Source organism: Poecilia formosa, unplaced genomic scaffold, assembly GCF_000485575.1.
Source record: "Poecilia formosa unplaced genomic scaffold, Poecilia_formosa-5.1.2 Scaffold187, whole genome shotgun sequence".
Taxonomy (NCBI): Eukaryota; Metazoa; Chordata; class Actinopteri; order Cyprinodontiformes; family Poeciliidae; genus Poecilia; species Poecilia formosa.
Genome location: NW_006800126.1, coordinates 433,095 through 452,570, shown reverse-complemented (window position 1 = coordinate 452,570; position 19,476 = coordinate 433,095). Strand labels below are relative to the sequence as shown.

At 39.6% G+C, this 19,476-nt stretch overlaps 1 protein-coding gene across 8 annotated transcripts in view; it reads left to right on the top strand.

Moving 5' to 3' along the window:
* Positions 1 to 19,476, top strand: part of nrxn3b (neurexin 3b) — a 402,487-nt gene that overhangs the window by 238,205 nt on the left and 144,806 nt on the right. The gene's annotated exons all lie outside the window — the stretch shown is intronic.

Genomic DNA, 19,476 nt, shown 5'->3' with positions numbered 1-19,476 from the left:
TTATAGGTTTAATTGTCAGTGAAGAGCGTTGACAAGCCAAACACCCACAGCGACTCTATCAGGCGAGGATCAAGCGGTGACTCTGAATTATCAAGGTCCCCAAACGGGTTAATGCAGCCGTAATTGATGATTGATGGACACTCAAGAACAGGAAGATGGTTCTGCTCATCTTTAATAAGTGTGCTTCTAATCCTGCTTTTCTTTTTTTCTTTTCTTTTTCTGGTTTTGTCATGAGCCTTGTCCTTTTCCGTGTTAGGGCTCTGTAAGACAAGATGCACTACGGCATCTGGCATTTGGAGGAAGGCTTAAAATTTAACAGCCCCGTTTAAAAAGGCTCATTTATAATTTTAAGCATCTGTTATCTCATCTGTCAGCTGTGTGAGGTTTTCGAGGTGATTGAAAATGGGTGGTCAAGCACGTTGTCAGGGCTTTACACGCTTCACAGGGTTTTTTATGATCTGTTTGCACCCAGATTCAATTACTGAGCAGGCCTTTTCGTACCATTTACATCGTCGTATCTCTTTGGCTTTAGTTTTCTCAGTTATTGAAGAAAAGAGTCGACGGATCAAAAACAAGTACAAGGTTTAAAATCCGGATTACCGCTGAAATTACACAGTGATCAATGTAACGTTTGGCTTCTAGGACAACAAAATGGCTTGAGATGTTGTTGAAAAATGACAAATCTAAACTTTCAAACCATTTCTACCTGTGTTTTTGTCTTTATTCAGACTTTACAGTAGCATCTAGAAGCTTCTTTGCTTGTTGTTGCATAAGATCCACTGAATAGCATCTCTTTTTAAACTGTTTTGATCCCGCTCTCTGTTTGACTCCTGTTAATGACGTAGGGTGATTTTTAGCTTGTCGACGACTCTCAGCACAGATGAGGTTGACGGGCAGAGACGGAGGAAGTGAGAGTTCTGCATCGCTAATGTGACATGTGGAGGACAGACAAAAATCTGAGATGGGGCAGGAATGTGCTGCGGCTTTAAAAAAAAAAAAAACGGATAACATATTGGCCTACAAAAATATGTTCAATTCTTTATTTCAACCTCAATTGCATGTGCAGATAAGCTGGAAAATTATACTTTACTATCTTTTTAAATGTTTTTACAACAACTAAGAAGCATGGATCAACCCTTTTCTGGTCGATCCCAATCTTCAGGTTTCTGAGATTTGACAGATTCCGATTTTTCCGTTTTTGTCATTCCTGGGACTATATTATGAATGACAGAAAATGTTTAGTAATTTGAACTGAAAATAATGGAATTACAAGACGATTCATTAATTAAAAATAAAGCCAGTCAAAGTATGTGTTGTTGGTTGATACATTTATAGAAAGACAATTATGCAAGTTCTTAGTTCTGATTCATTTACCATGAAATCTGATTTTTATGTTCTTGATGAGCCAATCAAGGGATAAATATCCAGTTCCGATTACTGACTGACTGATGGGTGCATATCTACTAAAAAATCTAAAACATTTTTCAAGGCTTTTGTATGTAGAAGTTCCCTATCCACACTATGTTTGCTCATATGTGCTGCGAGCAAACGGGGCTTTAGTTGTCCAACACATTGCTCCATGTCTGTGCTACAGAGTTTTATAAGTGGATATTTCTTGGCTGGAGTTGGTTTTGGTTGACTTTGTGTGAATTTGCATACAGAATGTGGTGACTCAGTGCAGAGTGAGATGAGAGAGAGGATAAAATCAGGAGATTAGGAGATGTGTGTGTATGTGCAGCCTATTAGCAATTCATCTGCAACAGACTGACCCTGCTTTTTTGTGGGTGTGTGTGACTGTAATTAGATTCAGAAGAAACTTTGGTAGAAAGCAAAGAGAGAGAAGCTGGATGCTAAAGTTCGTCTGTTGAGGCACTTAGACAAAATGAGAACTCACACACCTAAGGAGACTGATTCATCGTGTGTGTTATTGGCATGCACAGATCATCACTGTATGATAACCTTGAAGCTGCTGTCTGATGATTTCTTATGTTGCTGTGCGTCTCGACATATTGAATAAAACATGTCGCATGGGTCTGAATGTTGGGGAAAATGAGTGAATTTTGTGGAACTTAAAAAAAGACAACTTACAAATAACTTTTCAGCACAATAAAGGAGCTTCTTTTAAGTTATTTATTCCTTAATATTGATGAAGACTGTTTCACTCATAACAAGACATATTTTCTATATGTACTTTTTCATCAGTATTAAGGAAACATTGACTCAAAACAAGCTCCTATATCTTGCAGAAAAAATACTTTGTTAGTTTTGTCTTATTTAAAGTGTACTAAGATATTTGCATTAGAAACTGGATTTTGCACTTTTTTAAAGTATGTGTTATTTTTAATGTGATTGAAATTGTGAATAGTTGACGTGTATCGGGATCAAGGGAGTAGAATTTAGGTCATGTCTACACAGGTATTTTTTATTTTTTTATTTTCCTAAAACAGATTACGTGTTCAAACACATCTACACGGGACTGATCTCTGAATATTGTTTTCATCCACACGGAAACACTGAGAACAGCCCTAAATGCAGGTTTTTACTCCCTCGTCCTCCACATACGGTGGAGTTCTTTTTAGTAGCACATTTTGCAGCTGCTGCAGAATCCTCAATTAGGTCCTACAGCAGCTGCAGCACCACGCTGGACATTGTTGTTGTTTTTGTGTGGTGGGTTTGGGGCAAGAAGTCAGGTCAGAGGTTGGGCTAATACATGAGCGCATTCATGAAAATATCCTGTAAAATGCCGTCTGCATGAGGATGTGGGGCAAAAACAGTTACAGACATTCTTGTTTAAAAAAAAACCAAAAAACTTGTGTGGACGAGGCCTCGGTCTGTCAATGTGATAATGGAGTGAGTTCATTTTGGGATTGAAATCTCAGCGATCTCAATTCCTCCAGTTGGTCAGATCATTTTCACTTGAATTCATCAGAAAATAGGTCAGGCTGTCAGTTTTACTTGTAGTTTCTGGCAGGTTTAGTGACTCTTCATCAGTGCAGACAGCATTGGATTAGTAATCAGTCATAGTTGCAGTGAAATTCTTAAAGTGCTGTGTGCAGTACAGACTACATGGTGTGTGTGAAGTGTGGTTTTGGTACAGAAAAATGTTTTAACATGTCTAAAATGTCGGTCAAATAGGGTTACTCTGGCGTGTCGGATGTGTGAAAGAGCAATGTTAGATGGTCAGTCATGTGATGGAGGTACAATTAAAAAGGCATTGATTTCGTTGCATCATAAAACCAAATTTTTAACAAAAATGTATACCATAATCAAACACCTTTTATTTAAAATGGATTCACAACAACTATTCCCACTACTTCTTAAAGAATTCCATGTTTTTGTAATATTTGTAATATTTTTACTTAACTAATACATTTTGATACATATAGTCTCTAAAAATAACAAACAAATGGAAAAGCTAGTTGTTGAAGTTCATATTGACCAGGAACTACGCCTTTTTTAATCTTTGTTTTGCCTAATTGAGTAATACTAGCATAGCATTAGCTTGTTACTTATTCAGGGTATGACATATACTTTGAAAGAGCGCTACCAGCATTAAATTGTCTTAAAATTACTTCAAAAGCTCTTAATTAGTCTTATTTTAGCCAGCTGTCAGGCAGGGTGCAGCAACAGGTGGAGGATGTTCATATGAGAGACAGCAGAGCACTTAAGTCCCTTGGGAACACTCAGGCATCTAATTATTACCTTGGGATACGTTGATAGAAATAACCTGCCCTCCTCCCAGCATGTGGTAGTAGAAGACAAAAAACAAGAAGTGTTCAGACATCATTAGCATTAAAAGGCTGCATGGTGCTTGTCATTTTAAAAAAACTCAACCAGCAACATCCACTGTAAAAACACAAAATCTCGCCTACTATACTAGATATTCTATACTATTTTTTTGGTCTAGCTTCTCGTACAAATATCTTAGTACATTTGAAATGAGATGAAGCTAACTTACAAGTAACGTTTCAGAAAGTAGGGATTTGTTTTAAGTCAAAGTACTAGTTCCAATGGCAGATCATTTGACTCAGAACAAGACATGTCCCCCATATTTTAAATGAAATAATCTGCCACTGGAACTAGATCTTTTTCATCAATATTAAGGAATTATTGATTCAAAACAAGCTCCTGTTTCTTGCCAAAAAGTTACTCATAAGGCAGTTTTGTCTTATTTGAAGTGTAATATATTTGTACTAAGAACTAGACCAAAAGCACTTGGTAAGAGATTATTGCCGTGTTTAGCTAAGTGTTTTAGGAATAACATAAACAAACATAAAAATGAGTCCATTTCCATAATTTCCTTTGTGCTGGAAAGCCTGAGTGCCACAGTGTGTAGTGTTTTCCCTTCACCCGCAGTGTCCCCATCAGCTCACTGAGGGTTGTGTATTTTTAGTCATGTGGCTGTAAATTAAACTGAGCTGACACAAACCGTATTCAGAACATTGCATGTTCCCTGCAGCAGCTTAAAGTCAGTGTTTTGATGCTCATAAGTGACCTGGCTCATGAATTATTCAGGCTCTAAGTTGAACGAAAACGTCCCCGTTACATTGCTTATGCTATTATATGTAATCATTCCAGCCGAGGAGTGTATTCTTAATGGACCTCTGCTGTAGCACAAACAGATGTAGGTGACTAATCATATAGGCCGTGGGTACAGTAAAAGTGATATTAAAGCATTGCCGCTTCCCCATAAGTCGAGCAGACAATGTCTGGGAGCGAACGAGCCGACTGAATAACAATTGTGAGAGTGTTTTGACCCGCTTTGAAGCTTTGCCCTCAGCACTTAGGGGGGAAATAAAAGCAAGGCTGAGGGGGGAGTGTGTGTTGTTCGCCTATGTGGGCATGCGTGCCGGTCGTTTGATGTGGGATCACCTTGAAGGGAGTGACTTTGGCAGCGCCCGCTTCCACGCCGAATGGACCTTCCCGGGACCGAAAAGTCTCGAGAAGGTTAAAGTAGAGGCGGGGCGACGGGAGGCAGAGATACAGTCACGTTACTTCCAGAGGTAATCTCCGTCTGCGTCAAATCCTCCCTTTCTTTCACAAATAATCAAAAGCACTGACAGTTTGGGCTGTCTGTGTTCTTCGGGCGACTGAGATCGTTTGGAGGAAAAGTGGGAGTTTAGTTTGACTGAAAGGCGGATTAGTTTTGCTGTGGGAACAGTAATTCAGAAGAGAAGCGAAAAGCAATTTGATGTTTTGAACTTTGCTGTTGGCTGGCTTAGAGGGATGTTTCAAACTTTAGCTCACACGCTACCAAGACTTAACAATCACCTTAAAGGGGCAGTAACTTTTCAGCAAGATGAAGGGGCTTGTTTTGAGTCAATAACTCCTTAATATTGATGAAATAGTCTCACTGGAAGATTATTTCACTTATAACAGGGCGTCAAACTCATTTTCCTGTTGTGGCCAAGTAAAGATCATGAATGTTCTTAAAGGGCCAGTTGTACCAGAATGTATTGATAGTGTAAGAAATACTGCCACCTGTAGGTGGGAGTACACCATCACTTAGAGCAAATGTTTTTCCACCATTTTTACAAAAAATCTGCAATAAACTCACACTTATGTATTGGTGTGAAAAAGTGCAGGGATTTGTTGATTTTCACAAGAAACTGGATGAACTATTTGACGCAGTTTGTTAGTAAACGGATAAATTCTCCTTTGAATTGATTGCTAAAATAATATTTAAGCACACTGTTATCTTGACCGTTCTAATTATGTGTCCCTTTAGAGTTTAAGGGGCTGGATTTGGCCCCAAGGCCTTGAGTTTGACACTTGACTTATAACAAGACATTTTTTCCATGTTATATGTGAAATAATCTACCAATGGAACAAGTTCTTCTTCATCAGTATTAAGTAGTTATTTATTCAAAACAAGCTCCTGTATCTTGGTGAAAAGTTACTTGTAAATCTTACCAAAATTACTTGGTAAGATTCTGTGTTTTTGCAGTGTAGACAAAGATTGTAATGGAAACGCAGCTACTGCTAGAAAACAGAGCCAACTTGTTAACTAGTCACCACACACACACACACACACACACACACGCACACACACACACACACACACACACACACACACATTTCCTATTTTCTGGGGCAAATGCCCAGATTATTGCCATTTTAGCTTTTCTTTGGTACATTGTGGTTCTCGATTGCTTTTGGAAGAAGCGTCAAATTGCATTTGAAAAGCTTTGAGGTCTCAGCTGAAGGTCTGAACACGGTTTTGAACGGTTTTCAGGTCTTGTGTAGGACATATAGTTGTGCCGGCTGTATAATTATTGTTCCACATGTGGCTCACTGAGGAAATATTCCAAGTGGCAGGAGCATGTATGCGGGCATCATGCAGCGTTTCTGTAGGAATAAAATGATATTACCCTCCGGCAACTCTTTGGAGGGGGGTAGACGATAGAATTTAAAGATGGAGAGAAGAAAAAGAGGGCATGACAGGTGAAGGATGGGAAAAGAAACCAGCGGTTTCTGTTTTCCTATGCGTCTCAGAAAAGGAGGTACGACAAGCTGTGTTCTCATTTAAAAACATCCCTCGCTCGCCTCTCTTCCATCTTCATTCTGCTCTTCGAAGCTAAACTTCCCATCCTCTTTTTTTTTTTTTTCTTTTTTCGTGGCCCTGTTTATGCTCCGGACAGAAAATCGATAGAAAAACCTGTTTAGGAGGCTCGATTGTGTAGTTATTTTAGGGAGGTTTTCTTTTATTTATTTTTTTAAATATTTTTTCTCCGTCTCTTTTCTTGTTTTTTATTTTTTGCTTTGCCCTCGCAGGCTCAAGCGTTTTATCTCCGAGCAGACAAAAGACGTTTTTCATCCTCTCCGGAGATGGAAGGAGGGAAGGGAGGATGGCGGTGGGGAGGAGTGGAAAGGTTAAGCGACGGAACGAAACAAGACAAAATTAAAGAAAGAGTGTGAAAGAGGAGCTGAGGGGGGAAAAGGTTGACATTGACATAGTAATGGCTGCCCTCTTGCATCTCCTGTTTATTCTGACCTTTTTCTTTCTAATGCCTGCTCAGCTTACAGCCTCCATTTTTTACCCCCTGCTTCTCTTTCCCTATATGTCTTTTCTTTCACAACATGAAGACAAGGATCTCTGTTTTCTCCAGAGCTGTGTGCTCTTTGATGTCTCTTTTATTCCCCCTCTGAATCTGCTTGCTCTGCAAATGACACAGGAAGTCGATCCTCAAAATTTCACCTTGGCGGGGGGAGAGAGGCTTGCTTCCTCTCCACCCTTTAGTTCTTGACTTATTGATTATAAATCATTGCCTCTTACACTTTGCTGTTATTGCATGTTTTTTTACTACTTGAATGTTGCAAATCAATTTGCTGATAAGTCCTACATTTACATCTACTTAGTATTTTTAATTCAGCCTTATTTTCCTAGGTTTAATTTATTATTATTGTAAGTCATCAAGGTTAAGAAGCAGCAAAACAGTCCCAGACCACCATGGCGCCACCACCATGTTTGACTGTCGAAATTAGTTTGCTTGTGAAGTGCTGTCGGTTTTATGCCAAATGTTTTGAAAATGTTGTCTTGTCAGGCCACAAACCTTTTTTTTTTTTTTGCCAAATGTATAAAAGGGTAGTCAAGATGTCTTTTATTCAGCTCCTTCAGACGAGCCAGCAGGAATTAGTAAACACTTGCTGGAACTGTGCACCAGCTGGGTTCATTATAGGAGCTGCTCCTCATTGCAACAAACATTAGTAAAAATGTTGCTAAAGGATCAGTAGAGGAGTCGTGTAGTGATAACTTCCTGAAGGCGGAGTTTCACAAAGAGCTGGAGTTTCTTAAAGAGACAGGGGCCTACAAAGTGAAATTACAAATTTCACTTTGTAATTTCACTTTCTAAATTACAAAGTAAAATGTTTAAGTCATATTTGATATACATATAGCATATTTTAACAACTGAAGTCAACATAATTTATTGATTGTGCTATAAATTGACGCTATGTATCTGGAAAACTCATAATTCAGCCCCTTTAAGCAACTCCTCCACCCTATAGATTATAAGTCCCAACATGTAACTATGTACTTACATGTATAGAAAGCGAAGCCACTGATTGAAGTCTGCAGATCTCTTCTTATATTACTTTTTTTTTTATCATCTGGAAAGATTTTTCTCGCTGATCTTCTCAGTCCATGATTGTGAAGAGGAATACTTACTTTACCTCCTTCCACAGCCAATTACTTTAAATGGTTTTGTTCTCATGTCGAGTCTGTCTCCATGGAGACCGCAACACAGCCCTCCAGACTGAACTGAATGGAAAATTTCCCTCAGAGGTCATGAATCATGTAGAGTGTGACCTGCGCTGACATCATAAGGTTAAGTAACGGCTCGTTCCTTCGTATCCCTGCACCTTTTCCGCCGACTTCCCTTCCGCGCTCATTACAGTCTCCCGTCACAGCTGCCGGCGGGAACGCGGTGGTCGTGCCTTTGAAGCGCTCGCTTTCCTCGTTCAGATCTGCCGCGCGGCAGGCTCGTCCACCTGCAGCCGGGCTTTTCATCTAAACGACACAAGATGATTAGGTGCGTTTGCACAGCAGACGGTGACCTTGAGGGAGACAGATGAATGCTTTACTGCAGACCACCATTCCTTGAGCTCATACGTCGCCTCAGGATGTCTGTCCCTGGGCAGTAATTAGCACTTCAGTGGTAGATTTTTGTATTATTATTTTTTTTAATTCTCTGAGAGTTTTAGCACATTTGGGGAGAAAGAAGATGGAGCTAAGAAGTATATCTTAAGGGTGGAATGAGGGGGAAATGTAGTTTTGGCATTATATATGGACAAACTACTTATTTGTTGATCCGTCAGTAGTGCAGAATGTTTCAGTCCAGCCTTGGCTGTTTTTATGCTTGTTTAAGTCTAAAATGTACCATTTTTCTTTATTCACAGATAAAATCTCTGGAGTTGTGCAGTTCACGTTTAATCAAAGTATTTAAATTTTGAAGTAAAGTTCAGTAAATTCAGTAGTTAAAACCTCCAAAACAGATTCCAGTTGTAATTTGATAACTTTAATATCTAGGGCTCATAATGGCAACAAGATCTAAAATTAGACCAGTGGTGGTATTTTTATAGTTGTTGTCCTAAAAGCCACTGAATGACTTTATAATAGCATTGCTAAAAGATGTCATTGTTTAATTTGCTTAAATGACCATAAGCATCTCAGCGTAGTAGATGGTATCGAAAAGAAGAAAAATGTTGTGGGATTGGGAAACCCTCCAATACCTTCTTGATTCTTGTTTAATTTATTGTCACAGCTCCATCCCTTTCCTTTATCTGGGCTGGAGACCAGCAAAACAAAATTAATCCAGAAAAGAAGCATCGATGCAATGACTCTGGGTTTCTCTATGTACTTATTTTTGTCTATTGACTTTTCTGGTTTGGTGTTTGAATTTTATAGCTCACTTAGGAGCCTGCTAAGTCGATAGATTAGTTGATAATTGCTTTTTGAGAAAAAAAAGTCATTAGAGACATTTTAGTACTTTCGAAAGGTTGCTAACAGAGGCACTTTTATTCTACTGTGCTGCCTTACACACTTTAAAAAGAGGTGGTGGATTCTCTGATTCTTTTGCAACCAAAGACATAGTTGAAACTTGGACAGATTCAGCTAATAAATATGAGTCTTTCACATAAATATAAAAATATAGTGTTGTAGTGAAGACCATCTTACCCGAGTGAACACAGGACTGGACCTGTCACGATAACAAATCTTTCTGAATGATAAATTGTCCCCGAAGTTATTACGATAAACAATAATATTGTTGTTTTTAGACCATTTCCTTTGTAGTATAATGACATTATAACATGATAATTTAAGAGCACGTTCTCAAAGACCAATAAACTTTAGATTCTAACGAACATTTAACTCTGGAACTAGAAGACATTTTACATATCCAAAATAAATAAAACAACAGAAACAATAAATACAAATGAATTATAAAGTCTCTCTAAACAAAACTGTCCTTCAAAAATGGGGCTTAGTTGAGACCAAAGCACCAGATTGAAGACTTTTGTCATCCAGTTTTCGGTAGAAAGAGAGAGAGAAACGAGGAAAAACAATAAATCATGCAATTGGAAATTGAGTTCATTTTAAATGATCGTGCTTATTGATTTATTTATTAATTCACAGGACCTGGTTGCAGTGGTGACCCTTTTTCAATTAGGGTCAGTTACTTCCATAAAATGTAAGTGAACCCAAACTGGTTTGAAAGCAGATCTTCCCCAGTATTACAACTAACTAACAGACTCTGAAAAGGCGAATACATCCATGTAAACCTGTCCTGAGTTAGCATCAGCCACAGACAGGTGGCGACAGGTGAAGAACTTTAGCATTTTGAAAGTAAAAAAAAATAAAAAATTACTGGTTGCATTTGAATGAAACGAGGTTCAACACCAAGCTACAGTATATATAAAAAAGGAAAAAAGGTTACCACAGCTGGGGTTTTGAATTGTCTTATGGGGAAAAACTCAGATACAAGGCAGAGAGATGAATGTAAAGATGTTGTTCAGAGCAAGATATTGGAAATATGGTCTAAAGCTCTCATCTGTATACTTATGACCTATAATACTATGTTTGATCTAAATATGCATCTTCTGACACCGACTACCTAGTTATAAATGAACAGGAATTTCATTTATAACTAAATGAATTGTTGAAATTACTGAGCTGCTGACAAAATAGGCCTGAACTGAAATCTGTGGCATCCTCTGCTAGAACTTTGAAGCTGCAACTGAATGTCCATCCAGGCAAACATGCACACAACCCTCTGATAATCCACCCTCTGATATTATGTTTGCAGCCAAGCTAAATATGATATTTGTAATCCCCTCCATCTTGTCCAGCGAGGCCCTGGATAAATATCTCTGGCCCTGCGACGTTTCCGGAGCGCTGTTTCTCTCTCATTGTGCTTTATCACGCCAGAAAGAGGAGGAGAGGGGAGAGGAAAAAAGAAAACTGCGGCGAGAGAACGAAGCATGGGGACTTAAACTGTAAATAAACAAGAGAGACAGAAAACTATTTGGAGAGGAGAAATAGCAAAGCGGCGGTGGGTGAAAGAAAGGGGAAGATGGAGAGCGTGGTACGGTACGTGGTAAGCAGAGGTCCAGCAGGGAGGCAAGGCAGAGAAAAGAAAAAAAGAGAGATTGGGCTAGCCTCTCTAACCCACTCCAGTCCAGTCTAAAGTAGCTAATGGGCTTGCCCAGACGCACTGAGTGGATATTGCGTTGGGACTTCCTGCAGTCCCTGAGCAAACAGACAGCCAGTGTTGGCAGAGAGGCTCGCTGGCTAGCCTGAAACATGATATCATCTCGCTTGCACCTCCGATGTGGACAGAGAGCCAGGGCTAGAGGAAAGTCGGGTGAAATCCCACTTCTGACAGACCCTGTGATGCGCCACCAACGAGACTTTGTCAAGCAAACCAGTGGTTTATTGGAAGTGTTCTGACACGTGTGTTTTCCCATCCTGATGCGCATTCAAACTCGTGGGAGGATGGGCAAGCTTCTGAAGCATGACAACTTTACAGGCCCACGCATCGCACAGTGACAATACAAACTGCTTCCCTTTCTGACACTTTACCTTCATACATTGGAATAAGTGTCACAGAGCACGTGGTGGTGGTGGTGTAGCAGGCTTCGGATTCACGGTCATGGAAATGTCTTTGACACTGGAAAGCCTCTGTGGACTGTCAAATCCTAAAACTTTTGTACCAACGGCTTTGAATGCAGGGACACAGCCAGCCAAACATCCAATTGTTCTGACTGCGACAACAGTTTCATGACTCACTCCTGCCTGTCCTAATGGGGATAAAATGTGGAGGAAATTTGTAACAGAGAAAATACACCAGTGCTTGCAGTGGCCTTCGTGCTTTTTAGTGCTACATTTTATCTTTTTTTTTATGTTTCTGTTGCATGAACTACCTACTTTTCATAAACACTGCCTACAAAAGGTATGACTGTTATTACATTTTGTACCAACACAGCAATAGATTTAACTTTATTTTCTTAGGATTTAATATGTTAAGTGACAAATAAGCACTTAGGTGATGAGTATATGTTATCGACTGGTGGTTTTCACTGCCCCTATATAAAATCTAGTGAAACCCACTTCCAGACGTCACCTATTTGGGAAGCAGAGGAGGCAAAAAGGCCCATAGTAGCTCCGAAGGACCCGGAGAGATCCACAGTTTAGATCAGTGGTCCCCAAAGTCAGTCAGGGTAGTCCAACAGTGACCCACTGTCTTTTCATGTTGAAAAATGTTAAAATTCAGAGTTGCGTGAGCAGGCGTAATAATTTGGAAACAATAGCTTGCCCGGTTACGGCTGAATTGTTGCGCACTCTCTCACGCCCAGTTCAATGCACCAAGTAGCAATGTAACTTAATCCTCTTTACTGTCACTGTTTGAAATAAACAAACTTAGTCTGGTGGGGGAGGGGAATTAAAGCCTGGTGACCCACCAGTCTAATAGTACACTTGGGGGAAGCCTTGGAGTATCAACATTTTTTGAAGACTCTATCAATAAAAATCTAAGACGAACATAAAGAACCACTCGCTCTGACTTTACTGAACGGTCAGCTCAACACAACAGTTTGCCGTGCTTGACATCAAACCCAACTCTAGCAGCAACCCGGGAATGGTTAGCACCTCCTGTGGGGCATTGTGTCCAATCCTAAGTCACAAGTACAAGTCAAAAGGGTCAGACTTGTTAACCCACTCTTCATCTGCTATTGCTCGGAGTCATGACTAAAGTGTTGTACAGTCAGGGGACAAATCACCCTTCTTTATTTTGCACCAGCTCTGACGGTGGTCTGAACGAGAAGAATAACATCGGAAGGGTAGAAGGAGGGTGATGGAGGAAGGCAGACTTCCTCCATCACCCGAGTCTTGCATAACCAACTCCAGATCTCTCTCCCTATGATTCATCTTATTTTACAAGGCACTTAGTGGATATGGATAATTCATATGGATCCGAAAAGCCCCCCAGGGCGCCTTTGACGTAAACAATGTATGTCCCATATTCGTCAAAACGAGGAGTGCAAGGAGCAATTTCGCCAAGCTAGCAGGATGAAACTGCAACCACCCCTCCAGAGGAAGATTGATTAGATGCTCATTACGCCGTGTGTTCTTGCGCTTGTGTGTGTGTGTGTGTGTGTGTGCGCGCGTTTGTGTGGGTGAGCAGAGGGCGCTGCGAATGGGTGTTTCCTTGATTTGATTCATCAAGTGCTCAAAAGCAGGCCAGAGGCTTAATCACTGCAAGGATAGCATGCCAAGCTGTTATCTGCTGTTGTATTTTAAAGATGCTGACTCTGACTTGGTACTGACTTTGTGTCAGAAAGCGCCATTAGACGAAGTTTGAGTTTTGCCCATTTATTGTGCAGAACTTTTCCAGTCTGTTTCAGCTCTCTCTCTTTCTCTCTCTCTCTTTCTCTTTCTCTCTCTCTCTCTTTCTCTCTCGTGGCAAACGGATTAAATTATAGGCACATCAAAAGGATTTTACGAACATATTGCCATTCCAGAAAGGGTCTGTTGTGAGGTGCACACGCGGACGGCTGCTGCTGCGGTGCTAATGAAGCCCCCTCCATCCCCTTCCCGTTCCTGTTCTTTATCATTCACATTCAATTACTCAACTCTATATTCGGTGCCGTGAACTTGATGATGCTATCAGACGCAGACATGTATGGGAAAAAAAAAAGAAAACTCTCAACCCCCCGCTCTCTCATTTCGCTCTTTAATTGATTTTCTCCTCTTTACGACCGTCCTCTAGCCACCGCATTTGATCCTCGCTCTACCCTTACCTCTGCCTGCCCTTATCAAATCTGAATGTAAACCAAGGAGACTTTGTTTCCCAACAAAGATCTCCCATTAAGCCATTTTTCTTCAATGCAAGTTGTTAACTTTGATTTAGAAATGACAATGAACTGCTTAGATAAGTCTAATGAGTGAGCTAACAGAAGCCGGGTTAATAAAGCACAGGCCTTATTGTGAATTTATCCTGTGGTGTTTCAGTTAATTGCATCAGTACTGGTGCATCGTGATGCCACACTCAACAGCACAATGCCTGAGAAATACATACATACATATATATATTTCCTTTGCCCTCACACCGATCACAATTGCTTCTACTTTGCTTGTTTTTGATCCTCGCGTCACTGTCAGAGGAGCACCTAGAACACCGAGCTACTTGAACATTTTTAATGTGAAGCTCGGCAGGAAATCCAGAGATTAATTATCCATATGATGTTACAGCATTTAAACCAAATCCGAACATCGAACTGACAAGAAATGACTGCTTAATGGAAATGTTGCTCTTAGCAGTGTAAATTAATCACCTGCTGTGTGTAGCATAAACCTTTTAGAAGCTTCTTTCACTGTTATGACTGCAGAGTCGCACATTGTTTTAGAAGCTACTCTAAACGGCCTAAGTTTTTAATTGCCACACACTTCCAGACTGGAAGAAGTTGAGCAGCCATAAAGTTGCCATGGGAAGAAGTTTACTTTGGACTATTAAGCCAACTTAGAAACAGTAACTTCTGGAAGTCGAGAAGCAATTTTGAAATACTGAATTTATGTTTCAAAACTAGTTGGGGTTTGTTGACCCAGATGAGGAGTTTCAAGAAATTCCTGCTGATCACAGTTAAATATATAAAGCTTGAAATATAATTAAAGGTCTTACTTTTTATTTTTTATTGATAGCTTATTAGATTTTTGGTGCCAGGCCACCAGGGTTTCTTGCTAGCTAGAAGCTAACAGAGTTAAGAATTGGTCTATTAACTTAAGAGATATTTAAGATTTTTTTAAGAACATAGTAGTCCACTAAGAAAATACAATCGGACAAAAGAACTTGTTCAGTATTAAATGTCACCAAAAAAAAAAATCAGTGTTGAAAAGTAAGACGCTGGAATTAAGGTTGCCTCCTCTGAGCTTCAGCCTTGACTCGGGGTAGCCTGAAGCAGCTTCTTAGATGAAAACTAAGGGGACTTCAGACACTTAAAAGTCAGCAAGTATTTTAAAATCTATTCTTTGATACACTGTAGGCTGGTAAATTTCTGGACAGCACAGCCGTGAGACTCTCATTCAGTTGAGACAAGGAGATGTCTAAGACCAGTTAAAAAAATACATGATATTGAGGTAGGATAAAATCTACCCTTTCTTATTGTAAAGTAGATTACAGTAAGAAAGGGAGGTAGATATTGTATTTTTGGAAAGACATTTTTTTTATTTATTTATTTATTTTGCAGAACAGAATTGATTTATTTGTAGAATTAAAACCCCGAGTCTATAAGAACTACACTTTTTGAGTATGTGGGTTGATAGAGATGCTGTTAGAGCTAAATATTGTAATTTGATGTCTTTCAATAAAATCAAAAACAATTTAAACACATTGATATAATTAAGACAATGTCAGGCAAATTTTACATCAGTGTAGAAGTGAAAGACAACACCTTAATTCCTCAGCGTAGAACCAAACGGAACCAGGTGTTGAGGGAAAAAAAAAAGAGGTCCTACAATTGTGCCCTGAGGAACACCAAATCAAAAAATTCTCAAGTAGAGAAATAAGGATACTGTGGTGAACAGAATCAAATGCAGTGGCTGGAAAGACGTCCTTAAAAACATTTAAAAGTTCAATATAAACTAGACTGGAGAACCTCTAGAATAGAATCATCCTCCAAAAACAGGAGTAAGGGATGAAATGAAGTCGGTACTAAATAGGGACCAAATTAGTAAATCGTCAAATTGAGCTGGAGCCATGCTAATACTTTGACATGTGTTGCTAACAAAATGTTTGGATTGTTTCTGGTTTTGTTACTCAAGGAGTGGAGGCTCTGTTTCACATTGTTGATCCGGTGAGTATAGGCGGCATGCAGCACATATTACAAATCTTTAAACGCAGCGAAGAGAAAAAGGCTTATCCCACAGCAGTATTACCCCTTGTAGATGCATAGACATAAGCCGTGTGTCGTCTGAATGGAATTTAACACTGATGCCCACGCATGATTTGTCACCAGCATTAATTCCCCCAGCCCACATCTCGAGCCACTCATTTTCATAAATAGCCCCTGTTCACTGGGTGTATATATATATATATATATATATATAAGTATATGTATCGTCTTCCAATCCATGGTGGTTTTCTTCCTTATCGTGTGTCTAATTCTCTTGTTTTATCTGTACTTTTCATTCATTCCTTCCTCTCCATCGCAGCACGCTTCTTTTTTCCCCCCTTTCTCTCTCTCTCTCTCTCTCTCTTGCTCTCTGTCTCTCTCTCTCCATTTTTAACCATCGTGCCAAGTGGCAGACTCGGGATACGTTGATCCGCATTTGTGACAGCGTCTGAGTGAATTAACGCAATGCTGCCACTGCGTGCAGACATCTAGGACATGCAGCAGAGGAAAAAAAAAATATTTTTTTAAAATCCAGCCCCCGTCCTGTCTATTGGGCAAAACCTCATCACACTCTGCTAAAGGAGAGCAAAGAAAGGTGGAAATGTACCCCCTCTGCAGTAACATGGAGTGCACATGGATGTGAATATGAAAACATATTTTCAAGCCTAAAACTTTGAGTAAGCTTCAAGATACAATTAATTAATTATCAAATGAATTAATGCCCCCTGTTACCTTAATGTTCTCAATGTTACCAACTCACTAACCGAAAATCACAATCTTCAAAAACAAAGTTCTCTCCGACTTTAATTCTTATACTTTTCTCAATCCTATTAGTTCTTCATTGGCTGGAGAAAGCAAAAAAAAAAAAACCCACAACAACTAGATCTTAGCTAACATCTACCTGTGGAACAGGCAGAATTGATGTGCAGACCGAGGTGATTATTGGAGTTGGCATTGAACACAGCATGCAGGATCGATACTGAAGTGCTGTATTGATCCTTATGGTAGTTGGTGATGAAGTGAAAAAGGCTTATTGTGCCAATTGGGAGATGAGCACAGGACAACAGTTCAGTGAGCCGATGGCTCTTTGCTCCCAGGTTGGGACTCCTGTGCAGTGAGCGTTTGGAAACTTCAGACCTTTGGCGCTTATTAGAGACGTGACATCGGCGTTGCTGGGTTGATCCATTCTTTGCCTTTGTATAAATTATTATTAATGCAGAGTTTGGGTGGGTGTGTACTGTATTGTTTTTAGTGAGAATGTTCCTATAATAAGAATTTAGATTTATCGTTGTCACAATAATTTCCAATTAATGTTGTTTTATAAATGCCCAAAACTGTCATTATTGTTGGGTTTGATAGTTTGACTATTTTCTCCACTGGTCAATGAAAGTATCAACAATTACCAGTACATTTTTAAACACAGTTACTGTGATACAAATCACACTTCTGTCTGAAGTGGGAATTTTTTTCAAGAGCATTATTTGTGTTTGTGGGGCTATAATTGCTGTGACACACAGTTACAGACACATAGTTACCTAAGAAAGAGGTGATAAAAACTTCTAATTGTTTTTATAATGATACTGCAAAATATCGTACTAAAACTTTAAGTCCATTTTACCGAAAGCTCATTTGAAAAACTCATTCTTGAGCTTTTCTTGCTCAATCTTTAAGAACATCTATAAGCAGAAGTTGATATCTCTGTGGAAAATAGTTTTTCTTCGACCAATATTTCAAAAAATAATGAATACAATATGCATACTTTATGATTTATTTTTTTAGACCACATTTAAACAGTGTTGGCAACACTTTTTTTCCCATCTCTTTTCGTACATAATTTATACTTTTTAGAAAGTGATTTTTTTTTTATCATGTTCAAGAATACCAACTAAAACGGTTTGCTTTTCTCATTAATATTCTGCAATTGCATTTGCAGTTTCTATCCCTGTGTATTTTCCTGACAAAGAAGACAAAGCAAGCCCACTGCTGGGTGCTTTTCTTTCTTCCTTTTTTTTTTCTTTCTCAAAATCCCAAAAGAAAGTAAAACTAGAAAGAAACTCCAATACTTGGCAAATCTGGTCGGGTCTGGTTTCTAGCATTCGCCCATGCATACAGGAAGTGGCAGGTATGTGCCTGCAGCCTGCTCTCCTGTCCTATGATATGCTGTCACTCCACGGCTTTGGACTGCCTCGAACTTTTTCTGTCCATGTGTATAATGCATGCGTCTGCATGTGCTTGTTTTCACTGTGCTGGTTTCACCAGGAGCGCTTCTTCCCCCAGCGTAGATCTACACTTCAGGTCTCCTCCACGTCTGCACACGGGTAAACATCTCCGGGGTGACATTTCTTTCAAAATCAACAAGCAAGGATAACAGGCTTGGATGTATATGTACACCACACACATATACCGATCGTAAAGAAAACAACATATAATTAAAGTGGAGTTTTGTTCTTGTTTCTTGTTTTTTTTTAATAATTGCTTTCTAAGATCAGTGAGGTTTGGCCAACTATTTTTGATTTACTAAGAAAACATTTTAGAGAATTTAAAAAAGAAAATGTACACACCTTTTCCTAGTATTTAGTTAATTTGCCAAACTTTTCTCTGTCCCTATGTTCAAAAATTTTAATTTCTGTTTCGGTAGACCACAGAACATGTCTTAAAAAACTAAGATTTTCTATCTCTGAATGCATATCCAAGCTATAATTCAGCTTGTTGAGCTGCTTTTGGAGTCATGGCTTCTTACTGTCTGATTGGTCAGATATCATATAATCTCCCTGTTTGTTACCACATTAAGCCATCATCTTCACAAGGCCTCTTGCTTTCGGTTGATAACGCGGATTTTATTTTAAAACACATCGACAACTATACATTTTATGTAAATGTCTTCCTTCCGCTGTATGCGTCCCCCCTGATTATCAGCGCCAAAATCAACAAAACACACACGTGGCCTTTTCTGCTCCGGACTCCTCTTTGCGCGACGGAATCAAGCCTCGCTAATCAGCGACGAGCGGTCGGTGCGCCGCCTGGGCTTTGATGCTGCACAGAGCTGAAGTGTGTGGGTGAACAAATTGATATGTTTATGTGTGCATTTGCGTGGAGTGGCGCTGTATGTGTTTTCACCTCGAGCTGAAGGATACATCAAAGCCCGCGCGCTTTACTCAAGCCCATTTAGTGTGCAATCGTGGCAGAAAGAGCCTTTTAGAGGTGTGCAAATATAGACGTAATTATGGAAATTACATGTGGTAAAAGATACGTCCCCCATCGTTAGCGCTCAGGATTCATTCCAGGCTCCTAATGAGAAGTCAGCATAAAGTGTAGCAGACAGCAAGAAAGCTCCTGGCAGCTTGTTGTCTTAACCCCTTTAAGCTTTGATGGCAGCACATAGCGATGGAGGGAAAAGAAAACGTTAAATGTTGACGTTACATAAAAAAAAAAAAAACGCACCAAAGACATTTCTGCCCCAGTTCAGAGAATGCGCCACTCTTTTCAACCGTGAGGACATCACTTCTCCCCCTCTGTCTTTTATTTTTCCGTTGCCAGGCTTGTACGGTCTGAAAGCTTTGAATGAGAAATGCAAAGACAAAACAGAATAGG